Source organism: Mirounga angustirostris, unplaced genomic scaffold (genome assembly GCF_029215605.1).
Source record: "Mirounga angustirostris isolate CCGP_5_RB_7025 unplaced genomic scaffold, mMirAng1.0.hap1 SCAF_3, whole genome shotgun sequence".
Taxonomy (NCBI): Eukaryota; Metazoa; Chordata; class Mammalia; order Carnivora; family Phocidae; genus Mirounga; species Mirounga angustirostris.
Genome location: NW_026991711.1, coordinates 61,518,772 through 61,531,315, shown reverse-complemented (window position 1 = coordinate 61,531,315; position 12,544 = coordinate 61,518,772).

Below are 12,544 nucleotides of genomic sequence, written 5' to 3'. Positions count from 1 at the left end.
CGTGGTCGAAGTGGCATAGTCACAGGCTCCTGTGGGGGCGCAGGTGGAGGAGCCTCCTGGATCCTAGGGTAGGCTCTGCTCTAGGTCCCCAGTGCCCAGAGCCAAAGGGCAGCCTCAGGTGGGGGCGGGGGCGGGGGGGGGGGGGGGGGAGAAGGCCTGCAGCAGCGGCCCATCTCTGGGCCGGAAGAGGAAGTGGCTTTGTGCCCTTCAGATCAGACCGTCTAGGTGCTCGCTTTTCTGCGTCAATGTTAAATGACTCATTCTTGGTAGATTTATATGTAAAATGGCTCTGGATTTTAAGTTTCTCAAAGAGCAGGATCACATCATTCTAATGTGTGTTGCACAGCCTAAGACACAGCAAATGATTTCTGGAGCTGATAGAGATGTTTCCAGGCAGAACTGTCCTCAGCCCAAATTCTCAAGTATCTGAAAGTTCCCTGGTCGCCCCACCCCCACCCCTTGCCTTTTCATACTCATGCTCTGCCCCTGGGGCCTGCCTCTATGCCCTGGCCAGATCTTCTCTTGAAATTAGGCTTCTCCTCCCCTCACCTGCCTGTCAAACTGCCTCTCTCTCATCTATTCACCAGGAGGATGGCTGGATAATTCAACTAACTTACGCTAATGTGTGCGAAAGCCCAAATTGCTGGCTTATTTAACACTTATTTAACAAGCCATTGCAAGAAAATCTGATTTTTAAAAGAAGAGCTTTTAAATTCCAGTAAGCAAAGACTGTAGCTCCAGTTGAGATTGTTTTGTTTTTGCTTTCCTGGCCCTCTCAAATGATGCCCTGGGGAAACTGCTTCTCTGCCTGAGTCAACGTGCTTTGCCCCTGGGATGTATTTGTAAGGCTCAAGTGCCCTCTGGAGGCAGAAATAATCCCATGTTACATAAAACACTTATACCATGGTATGGGGGGGGTGGTATGTGGTGCTCCTGTAGTGTGTGGGGGGGGTGTATGTGTGCAGTATGTATTATGTGTGTGGGGGCGTGGGGGGTTTGGGGGTATATGTATGGTGTGTGTGTGTGTAATAGGGTATGTGTGGTGTAGTGTGTGGTCTGTGTGTGTGTGTATGTGGTATGTAGGGTATGTGTGGTGTGATGTGTGGTATGTGTGTGTGTGCATGTGCATTCCTGCCAAAAGACAACAAATGATTGGGGGTTCCCTCATTCCTCCGCCTCTCATTCTAGACCCCCAGTCCAAGCCACCATTGTCCTGGGCTTTGACTATTTCAATGGTCAACTAACTGGCCCCCTTCCTGTCATTCCCACTCTCTTGCAATTTCTTCCCTACCCAACCACCAAAGCTCTCATTAATAACTTAATTCAGACCATCTTTTTCACCTGCTTAAAATCCTAAACTGGTTCCCCATTGCACTTCGAATTCTTCCCCCCAGAGAGTAAGATTTCATTTTATTGTTACATCAATCTCACAAATCAACACAGCCAGAAACACTGAGCAGGTAGAGCGCAGTGCAGAGGCCTGGCAACTGGAGAGAGGAATCCAGTCTGTCTCCAGGTCCCCAGCTTGGAAAGGTAATGCTATTATACAAGAGCAAGGGCAGCCGACAAACAAAGCAATCCACTCTATAGACATTCTGAGCCGAGGAATAGAAAAACTTCCCAGATGGGTTCTGTGCTGGGCAAGGAAATGGACCTAAATGCCCTACATGCCCAGAGCTTGCCTATGGCTCCCACCTCCATGACACAGGTAGGATTATTCTCCCCTTTTTAAGATGAGAAATTTGGGGCTTAAGAAGTTCACCATCACAAAGCCATCAAATGGTAGAGCCGGTCTTCAAGGACAGGACAGTCTGGCTCCAGAGTCCATGCTTTCAACCTCCTCTCCGTGCTACCTTTCCACCTGTCCACATTCATATCACAAAGAACATCTACTCACCAGCTCCCTACCACCCTCTGAATTAACTCAACACTCTTAGCAGGGCCTGTGGGACCCTGGAGGCCAGCCCTGCTCCTTGCTAGCCTCTTCTCCTATTACCCTTACCTTCTGTCCTGCACTAAACCATGGGGACTCCTAGACTGTCAAGTTTCTTTCTCCTTTCTTCTTGTGCAATTGCACGGTTTCCTCCTTTCCAACTCCCACTCACAACTCCTTCTCATACTTCAAGACTCAGCCATTACCTCCTCCAGCCCTTCCTGGTTCCTTGGGCTTAGTCCTGTGCCCTTTCCCTTTTGCTCCCCAGCATCCTGAACATGCTGCTGCAATACTCAGTGAACTCCTTCCCTTGCTGCAGTCCCAGCTATTTGAGTGATGAGGCTTTGCATTTCATCTCCAAAATTCCAGTGTTTAGCACAAAGCTTGGAAAGGAGATGTTGACTAACTGCTTTGAATGATGGATATTCATTTGGGGATTGGCTGCATGCCATGTTTTAGTATTTTGCACACAGAGGGCAAAGAATCCTATTATAAAGAGAGGGTTAGAATGTGGCATGTGAAGTCTTCATTGGTGAGATCACCTGGGCATTGGGGGTAGTGGGGATGGGGATGGTACACAGAGCACCAGTTGGTAGAACCATATCTTTCCCTCATTCGCACCCCAGAAGACTTATTCTAATCACCCAGCTAGAAAAATAGATGCTGGGATTTTCCCCTCAAGCCATCTGACTCCAGAGCCCGCAATAATCTCTAGGCTATGTTGCCTCAAATATATTGGACCTTCCAAAGAATGGATGCATCCCTCTATTCGTATACCCTTTCAGTGGTTGTATCTGTGTTTTTCCAAAATAATCAATTTTCTAAAAACACTTTTTAAATGTTAATAAATGGCTAAGTGTCTCATGATGGGTGCACAGAAAGATTAAGTAATTTACCCAAGTTCACACGCTACTAATAATAGAGCAATTTGCCTCTAGATCCTGTTCTCTTAACCAATAGACTATCTTGTCTTAAAAACAACTCGGTCACTCAGTTACTCATTTTACGAATATTTATTGAGTGCCACAGCATGCAAGCTATTGTTCTAGATCAGCAGTGTTTGATAAAACTTTTAGTGAGGGGCGCCTGGATGGCTCTGTCAGTTAAGCATTGGGCTCTTGATCTCAGATCAGGTCTTGATCTCAGGGTTGTGAATTCAAGCCCTATATTGGGCTCCTGGAGCCTACTTAAAAACAAACAAACAAACAAAAAACTTTCAGTGATATTGAAATGTTCCATATCTGTCCTGCCCCATATGGGAGCCACTAGCCACATGTGGGTATTAAATACTTAAATGTGTCTAGGGCAACTGAAGCAATGAATTTTTTTTTATTTCATTGTAAGTTCAAGTTAAGCAGCCACATGTAGTGATGAGCTACCAAAATGGACAGTATCATTCCAGACGCTAGGGAAACATCAATTAAAAGCAAAGATCCTTGATCTTGCCGAGTTTACATTTTGGGATGAAGATAAAGGTGAGGGGAAAAGAGAAAGACTGTATATAAGAGACGTAATACGTAAGTAAATTACATAGCTTGTGATATGCTACAGAAAATTAAAAAGTACAGCACAGTCAATAGGGGCTGACTTGCATTTTAAAATAGAGTGGTCACACCAAGCTTAGAACTTTCTCATCCTTTGGTTAGGATAATTCGATCTCATCAATTCCAACTCCAGTTTCTCTCCTTCTCTTCTCCCTTTCCTCTTCTGAGTTCAGCTCCTCAAAACTGGGGCAGGAAGGGGATAGGAAAGGCAGGCTTGCCTTTTGCATTGGCCTTGCTCTGGGTGCATCTGATGCTGGTGGTCTCTGCCCAGATGAGGGCTCTTCAGAGACTGTGCTGTGGGGTTCTCTAGGGCATAGTGTGCAGGTTGCCTTGAGTCCCTTCATGGTGGAGCGCCCCCTCAGACAAGGGCAGTGGTTTCTGCTGCAGTTAGCCTACCCCCAAGGCCCTTTTCAGGTGATAGATAGTCTCCTTTGGCTCCTTGGGCAGCCCCCAGGCTCCTCCCCTTCCTGTAACGATATTTTCCTTCATGTGGAGCCATGGGAATGGCTGAGAGCCCTGATGTCCTTCACCAGGCCACTGTACCTTCAAACCAGCTGGTTAAGCCTCTCCACCTTCAGAAATCTCTCTATGAGAAATAGGCATCAGTCTTTAAGACACACACCAAGCCCTCCGGAGAGCCCCTTATCATGCTTGACTCTGCTTGGACAGTTACTGCACCGTGGAGGATGCAGTCTTGGCAGCTCACAATCTGCCAGCTGGGGAGAGGGCCAAACATATTCCCTTCTGTTTAAAAAATAATTTTTATTATCGAAGTGTAGTTGACATACAATGTTATATTAGTTCCAGGCATACAACATAGAGATTTGGCAATGTTATACATCACACAACACCTACCATGGTAAGTGTGGTCACTATCTGTCACCATACAACGTTTTTACCACATTATTGGCTATATTTCCTATGCTGTACTTTTCATCTCCGTGACTTATTTATTTTATAATACTGGAAGTCTGTACCTCTCAATCCCCTTCCCCTATTTCTCCCACCTCTCCTCTTCAATCTTTTGGTGACCCAAATGATTTTGTGAAGGGGAGGATAGGCATCTCGACAAGAGCCCTGCACCCTCCCTGCCTTTTACAGTCTGCCTAGGTCTAACGCAAACATGTCCCTGCCACCTAATCAACTTCTCTCCCACTGCATTCTGTGGTGGTGGAGCCTGGATAAGGAGGGCTGGGCTCATGGATGAGAAGGCAGCAGGTTGTGCTGCCTCTGTTTAACCCTACGTGGAGGTGTGGTTATCCACTCGTGGCAGCTCTGTCTGGAATGTATGGGGCTTACCACCCCTTCCCTTAAGCTTTGAGTCTTAGTGCCAGTTTAGGAAGAGAAGAATCAGCCTCCTCTTACACTTTCTGGTGTTAAATCACAAGTGTAATCGTTAACAGGAGCATCTGGGTGGCTCGGTCGATTAAGTGCCTGACTCTTGATCTCAGCTCAGGTCTTGATCTCAGGGTTGTGAGTTCAAGCCCCATGTTGGGCTCCATGCTGGGTGTGGAGCCCACTTTTAAAAAAAGCTTAAAAAATAAAAACAGGCGCAATTTTTAAAAAAAGATTTTATTTATTTGACAGAGAGAGACACAGCAAGAGAGGGAACACAAGCAGGGGGAGTGGGAGAGGGAGAAGCTGGCTTCCCGCTGAGCAGGGAGCCCGAGGCGGGGCTCGATCCCAGGACCCTGGGATCATGACCTGAGCTGAAGGCAGTCGCTTAACGACTGAGCCACCCAGGCGCCCCGAAATATGTAATTTTTAAAACACATTTGGTAATATGGATAAACATGGAGATGCACAGGCCAGCTGCCCATGGATGTGTCTGGCCTATATACTATTTTCCAAACTATAGAATTAGCTGGCAACATTAAAAAAAATCTAATGATTCAAATTTTTTTTTCTTAAAGATTTTCATTTATTTAGTTGTCAGAGAGAGAGAGCACAAGCAGGGGGAACAGCAGCAGAGACAGAAGCAGGCTTCCCGCCGAGCAGGAAGCCCGATGCAGGGCTTGATCCCAGGATCCTGGGACCATGACCTGAGCTGAAGGCAGACGCTTAATGACTGAGCCACCCAGGGGCCCCAACAAGTGCAATTTTTTTTTTTTTTAAGATTCTTTATTTATTTGACAGAGAGACACAGCGAGAGAGGGAACACAAGCAGAGGGAGTGGGAGAGGGAGAAGCAGGCTTCCCGCTGAGCAGGGAGCCCGAGGCGGGGCTCGATCCCAGGATCCTGGGACCATGACCTGAGCTGAAGGCAGACGCTTAACGACTGAGCCACCCAGGTGCCCCAACAAGTGCAATTTTAAACCGTATATTAAATGATCGGTCTACACAACATCCTTAGGGGTACGATATAAATACTTCCTTTTTTGATTGTCTTGTTTGGTTCACTAAAAGAGATCCTCCCCAAGAGGATAAACTTCAAATCTCCCACTGACCACAGTGACCAAAATATATAAGAGAAGAAGAAAGATCTAAGAACTGTAGGGTTGAGATGGTCTAGCATCATAGTTCCAAGACAACTGTTCTGCCACCGTTTGTGTCACCTGACCTGCTGCTTCATAGTGATCAAAGGAGGAACCGTTCCTCCTGATTTTATGGAGAAGCTATACATTAAGTATCCCCTCCCCCAAATAGCAATCGTTCAAGCTGAATTAAATGCTCATTGACTCTGAAAACTTGAAGGGATATATCTGATTGGTGTCAGATGTGAACATAAGAAATGAAAAGAACCTGAAGGAGAAAATTTATTCATGTATTTCTGATAAGTTTGCACTTCTAAGAAAATAGGACCCATTATAAATAGATTTTGCAGCTTCTAATGAGCACAAGAGAAAAAAGAAGGCAAAGAGAACTGGCCTTTACAATTCCTATTTTAAAAAATATTTATAAAATGCTTGTAATGCTTACTATGATGAATTTGGTAAGTGTAAAAGATCTGCAAAGTTGGTAATGCTTTTATTTGTTTTACCATTGGACAGATTATTGTTCATTCTGGCTCTCAAGCCATATTTTTAACGATTTTCAAAAATGGTTTTGATCTTGCATCTAAAGGGAAGCAACATCCAAGAATGGGGATGTGGCTCTAAGAATTAGTAACTGAATACTTTCATATCTAAAGCAAATTAGCCTTTAGAAAACTATCCGTTACAAATAGGCCCAGTTGTGGGGAAAGACCATAGACACCCACAACGTTCATACCGGTGAATTGTAAGACAACAATGCAATCCAACAAATTTATTGCAGTGACTCATTCTTTTTTAAGATTTTATTTATTTATTTATTTGAGAGAGAGAGCACATGTGTACCAGAGTGGTGGGGTTGGGGGGTGGGGGGCGGAGAGGGGCAGTAGGCAAAGGAAAGAATCTGAAGCAGACTCCATAGTGAGCACAGAGCCCGAAGCAGGGCTCCATCTCATGACCCTGAGATTATGACCTGAGCTGAAATTAAGAGTCGGACACTTAGCCAACTGAGCTACCCAGGGACCCCTCACAATGATTCATTTTTTTTTTTTAAAGATTTTATTTATTTATTCATGAGAGACAGAGAGAGAGAGAGAGAGGCAGAGGGAGAAGCAGGCTCCCAAGGAGCAGGGAGCCCGATGCGGGACTCGATCCCAGGACGCTGGGATCATGACCTGAGCCGAAGGCAGACGCTTAACGACTGAGCCACCCAGGCGCCCCACAATGATTCATTTTGATAGCACCTAAAACCCACCATGGGCAAAGCTGGGGCCAGGGGAGGAGTAAATCATAGTTCTTATGCCTTAGCAGGATATACAGTGTAGATTCTATGACAGGGGCCCTGAAGGCTCAGCAGGTGGCTCCTCCCCCCCACCCAGCGGAATCTTCCAGCACTCCTGCTTTATTAACCCCCCTCCCCCCACCCCGCAGAGCCAGACTGCTACAGTTCCCTAAATGAGTTGTACCTTTGCACATTCAGTCTTCTCTGTTTAAAAAAAAAAAGCCCAAATTGGAACCATTTGCCCCCCACGACAACAAACCCAGACTTAATTACAGTTTCAACTTATTCCAGGAATGTGACCTTTTAACAGTCAATATGAAATTTCCTGGTCATCACTAGTGAGGTTATCTCCATGATAAACCCTGCTGTTCTCTTTCCCCATAACAGAAGCTGACCTGGCCTGAAACAATCCTTTCTTTTCTTTTGCAAATAACTTCTTGTTCCATCCTCCTTCCTCTGAAAACTTTCTATTTTGCACAGCTCCTCTCAGCTTCCCTCTACTTGCCAGATGGAATGCTGCCCGATTCATGAATTACTTAATAAAGCCAATTAGATCTTCAAATTCACTTGGTCGAATTTTGTTTTGTAAACACCCCTGATGGGAATGCTCAGCCTGCCTGGAGTGGACATGTGTCGTGTTTTCTGGCGGCTTGGCGTTGTTTTAAAGCCCTGCCTACATTTAGGGAGTTTCCTACCCAGTGATTTCTTCAAGACAAGCCAGAAATCTCACGTTCCCAGCCCCCTCTGCAGATCAGGGCACAGGCACATGACTCAGCCTCCTTCCATCAGCTGCCTCTATGTGATTTATCAATTTGGAAATGAGCAACACAAGGCAGTGGACATGGTGTGGCAGGGACTTCTCAGGCAAGGCTGGTAACGAAGGTGCTCAGCTTTGAAAGAGCAGCAGTTACGATGCAGAGGCCCTGGTACGGAAGGGACAGTGGTACATACTATAACATCTAGAAGCTCTGAAGGAGTTGCAGCATGGTTTCCATGGCTCAACAGTTCTGCAGTGGGCTTTGGGACCGTTGCAAGAAATGTTTCAGGGTGCTCCATCTCCTCATTCAGATCACCCAGCATCCTTGTAATCTTTTGTTTTTGTGCACTTTGCTTCTGTTGATTTCCTCCTCTTAAGAAAGGGCCACTTGTCTTAGAAAACCCACCCTGATATGGGGGTCTCCTGGGGGCCTTTTCTGTCCTTTATTCATTCCCTTCTCTGGGATGCCACACTAACCACACCCCTCTTGCTGCAGGTCCTCACCAAATTTTAGTTATTTGTTTCTTCCTACTTTACTTAGACTGAAGTTTCTCTGAGGCTAGCCATTGTGTTTTTCATTTCTGTATTTCCAGCATTTAGTGTGGGTTAATGCAGAGCCGAACAGTGCTAAATGAAAGTTTGTTATTGATAGGAAGCAGTGAACAGACATGTTTAGGAGAACTGCGGATCGTGAAAGGGCTTTTGAGGGGCCTGTGTCTAATACAGGTCTTGGTAGATAGCAGGGGGATTTCAACAGGCAGAAATGGTTGGGACTGTCCAATTGCAGTCCATATTGACATGCAATCTGCTTTTTATTTTTTATTTTACTATTTTTAAAGGATTTTATTTATTTGAGAGAGAGAGCACAAGCAGGTGGAGGGGCAGAGGGAGAGGGAAAAGCAGACTCCCTGCTGAGCAGGAAGCCCGACATGGGGACAGAGCCAAAGGCAGATGCTTAACTGACTAAGCCACCCAGGCACCCTGTAATCTGCTTTTTAAAAATGATTTTATCCCTAAGCCTCTTCCCATATGCTTAATATGCTGTAGGGGACGTTCCTGATTACCTAACAAAATCTTGCTTCCCCCACATCCCCCCTCCAGGTCTGCAGTGGTGATGTCTCAGGAAAGGTGGGTCTCTCCTACAGTCCCAAGGGGATAAGTCATCATTGGTCAAAACTAGGGGTCGATAAACCACAACCTGCTAGCCAGATCTGGCCTGCCATTTCTTTTTGTATGGCCACGAGCCATACAAAATGTTTTTTGTTTTTTGTTTTAAAGTTTTAGAAGTCTGAAAAAATTAAAATTAAAATAATATTTTGTGACAGGTAAAAATTATATGAAATTCAAATTTCAACACTCATAGTTTTTTTTTAAAGATTTTATTTATTTATTCGACAGATAGAGAGCATAAGTAGGCAGAGTGGCAGGCAGAGGGAGAGGGAGAAGCAGGCTCTCCGCTGAGCAGGGAGCTGGACGTGGGGCTCGATCCCAGGACCCCTGGATTATGACCTGAGCCAAAGGCAGCCGCTTAACCGACTGAGCCACACAGGCGCCCCGTCATAGGTAAAAGTTTTATTGGAAAACAGCCACCTTACCTCTTTACTGTGTCTATGGCTGCTTTTGTTTACAATAGCAGAGCTGAGATGTGACAGAGATTGCATGCCCTGCAAAATATTTACTAAAATATTTACTAGCTGGTTGGTCTTTTTCAGGAGTTTGCTGACCCCTGTTCTACACCAAATATGGTAACTCCATTCTCTTCCCAGTGTTTATGTTTGGGCAAGCATGAGACTCAGTTCTGGGCTAGTGAAATACAAGGGGAAGCTTGACAGGGGGCTTCTGGGAAAGATTTTTTTGTGTGTGATAACTTCCTTTCTGGCCTTGGATGTTACATGTGAGGATGTGATAGAGCTGTGGCAGCCACTTTGTGATCATGAGGGAAAAGTCAAGAGAATCATAGAGAAGCTGACCCAGATACTTTTGGGCTGTTAAATTAACCAACCCTGGAACTTCCTATTTCTAGATTTCTTTTTATATTCAAAATAAATATATTAATAGTTGTGAATCCTGTTATTTGCAGCCAAATATATCCTAAAGCATATGATTTAAGAAAATGATTTTTAAAATTATGTCATAGTATTTCCTCTTATTGATGATCCATTAAATTTTATCTATTTGTGGGCATTTCTTCTAAGTCTTTGCTATTATAAATTATGTCTCTAAAAAATATATATATTACAAATTCAAATCTAAGGCTCATGAAATATACATCTCAGGTGATTTTCTTTTTCTTTTTTCTTGCTTGTACCATTAAAAAGCTGTCAAGGAAAAGACAAAAGAAAATGCCCCCCTTTAAAACATTGTCTTAACAACTTTTTCATGGGATACAAAATTCTCCCTTATTCCACATAGACAACAAAAATCCAAATGCATATTTATTTCAAATACAAACTCTACCAGATTCCAAAAAAGATTTGAGAGAGTTTTCAATAAAGGTTACATCAGCAGCCAACAATATTCAATGTGAGTTGTGTAATCAAAGCATTTTTTTCTTCTTTCTAATTAATTAAAATTACCCTTGAATCAGAGATGATTTATTTTTGAATTATTTACAACTCCAATTAACGCTTTATTAAGACACATCCACATGGTATTAGGGCCAAAATACTTCAAGTGGTGTAATTATTTCTCCTTTTGGTATCATTAACTAGTGCATTGTGAAATACTGTGGAAGTAGCAAAGTCTCCCTTTTTCATGTAAACCACTCCGCCCCCCCCCCCCCCCCCGCCTCTGACCTACGTCACACCTGCCCCTTCATCACATAGTCAGCTGCACTAATGTCCCTGGATTGCATAGTCCCAAGTGTAACAAACAACTGCCTGGAGCAGAGGGGTCAGTGCATTGACTTGCTTGCTGTTTGGAACCCAGATCTGAAATGCCTTTGGGTTAACCCACCTATATTGAGAGCAGTAATGCAGGATTCTAAAGTCCTGTTCTCCAGGCCATTGGATACCTGGGGAATCACCCTTAGAACAAAGTTTGAGTGGATGCCAAGCAGGTGATTTTACAATTAGTTCTCTGAGCTTCTGTGAGATGTTAAGCTTTTCAACATCTTATGTTTCTCTATTCCTAACGCAAAGATAACAGAAAGAGCCACTCCTGGGAGGGATTTTAAGCTGGTGAGGTGAATTTATACAATGTGAAGGGAGGTCTATTTCACGAGAAAGAACTGGTTCCCCTAACCCTCTTGCTTTTAAAAGGAAGCCTTCTGGGAGGTTAGGGACATGAACTTCAGAACTGAACAGAGCTCTGTGGAGTTCCAGCTCTTTCATGAGTACCTATATAACTTTGGGCAGGTGATTTGGCCTCTGAGCCTCCGATCCTTTACCAGCATCATTGGTGCCAGCCAGGGTGCAAGGCACCAGGATGCAGCAAGCAAGCCAACAGGACAGAGGCCAATGGAGGAGAGGTTTTGCAAAAAAGGTAACTTTGTAAATTAGGGGTTAAAATTTGCACAAATGTTTCCTGGTTATTTCTGAGTTTATGAATAAACTGAGGCTGAGGCTGTTGAGGAGAGGTGAGGGAGAGAAGAAATGTAGCAGGAGTGGTGAGAGTCTGGAGCAGCCCTTGTGAGATAGGAGAAGAGGCTCAAGGGCGACAACACAAAGAAGGAGGTGGCTGGCCGCTGAGCGAGGGCACAACCGTGAACTGGAGTAGTGCCTGCCCTCACGGGGGTGGGTGGCCCTAGCTGGCTCCCAGAGCGGCAGTGGCCCACGTGGTGGATTGCCCCAGCAGGATCACGGACAGCAGAGGCTGTGATGCCATTGCATGAAGGCTGGGGTTTGAAAAGGTTAAATGGCTCACTAAAGGTCACCCAGAGTTTTACACAAGCATCCTGGCTCCAACTCCAGTACTCTTTCCCGTCTGTGACCGCAGACTGGGTCTGTCCTTAACGAGGTTTCTTTTGAGCCTCATGTTTCTAGCTTGCTAAAGCCACTGGACCAGGGGATATTGAAAGTCCTGTAGTCCGCTAGGATGTTGTAACCGTAGGTTCTGCTCCTGAGTCTGCTTCCCACCAGCTGGGTCACAAGTCACCTTGGGCAAGTATTTCAAGCTCCCTGGCTTGTTTCTGTAATTAAGTTTCAGAAACTTGACATTTAAAGTGCTGAATCTGTGAAAAGGCAGTTTTGTGCTGTTTTGATGAATGTCCCCATTTATCAGGAGCTTTTTAATAAAATGCCAGAGAGGCATAGAAATAGCCTATAACTCATTAGGAACTAAAAGATCAGAGAAGCCAGATTTAGAGCCAGTTTTCATCGGTGGGTGTAACCTTCTCGAATGTCATGATTTCCTTGAGATGGGCAAAATGGGGAATGTTTGTTTTGTGGGGTTTTTTTCCTGGCAATAAGCGAATGCATTTTTCATCACTACGTCTCCAGTACTTCTGTAGTCTTAACATAAAATTGAGGCCTTGAGTCCCGGCAAAGATTCATCAGCCTAAAGACTTCCGCGAGTGCTCCTGACACCCCCAACCCCCTGCCCTGAGTTCTAACTGGGG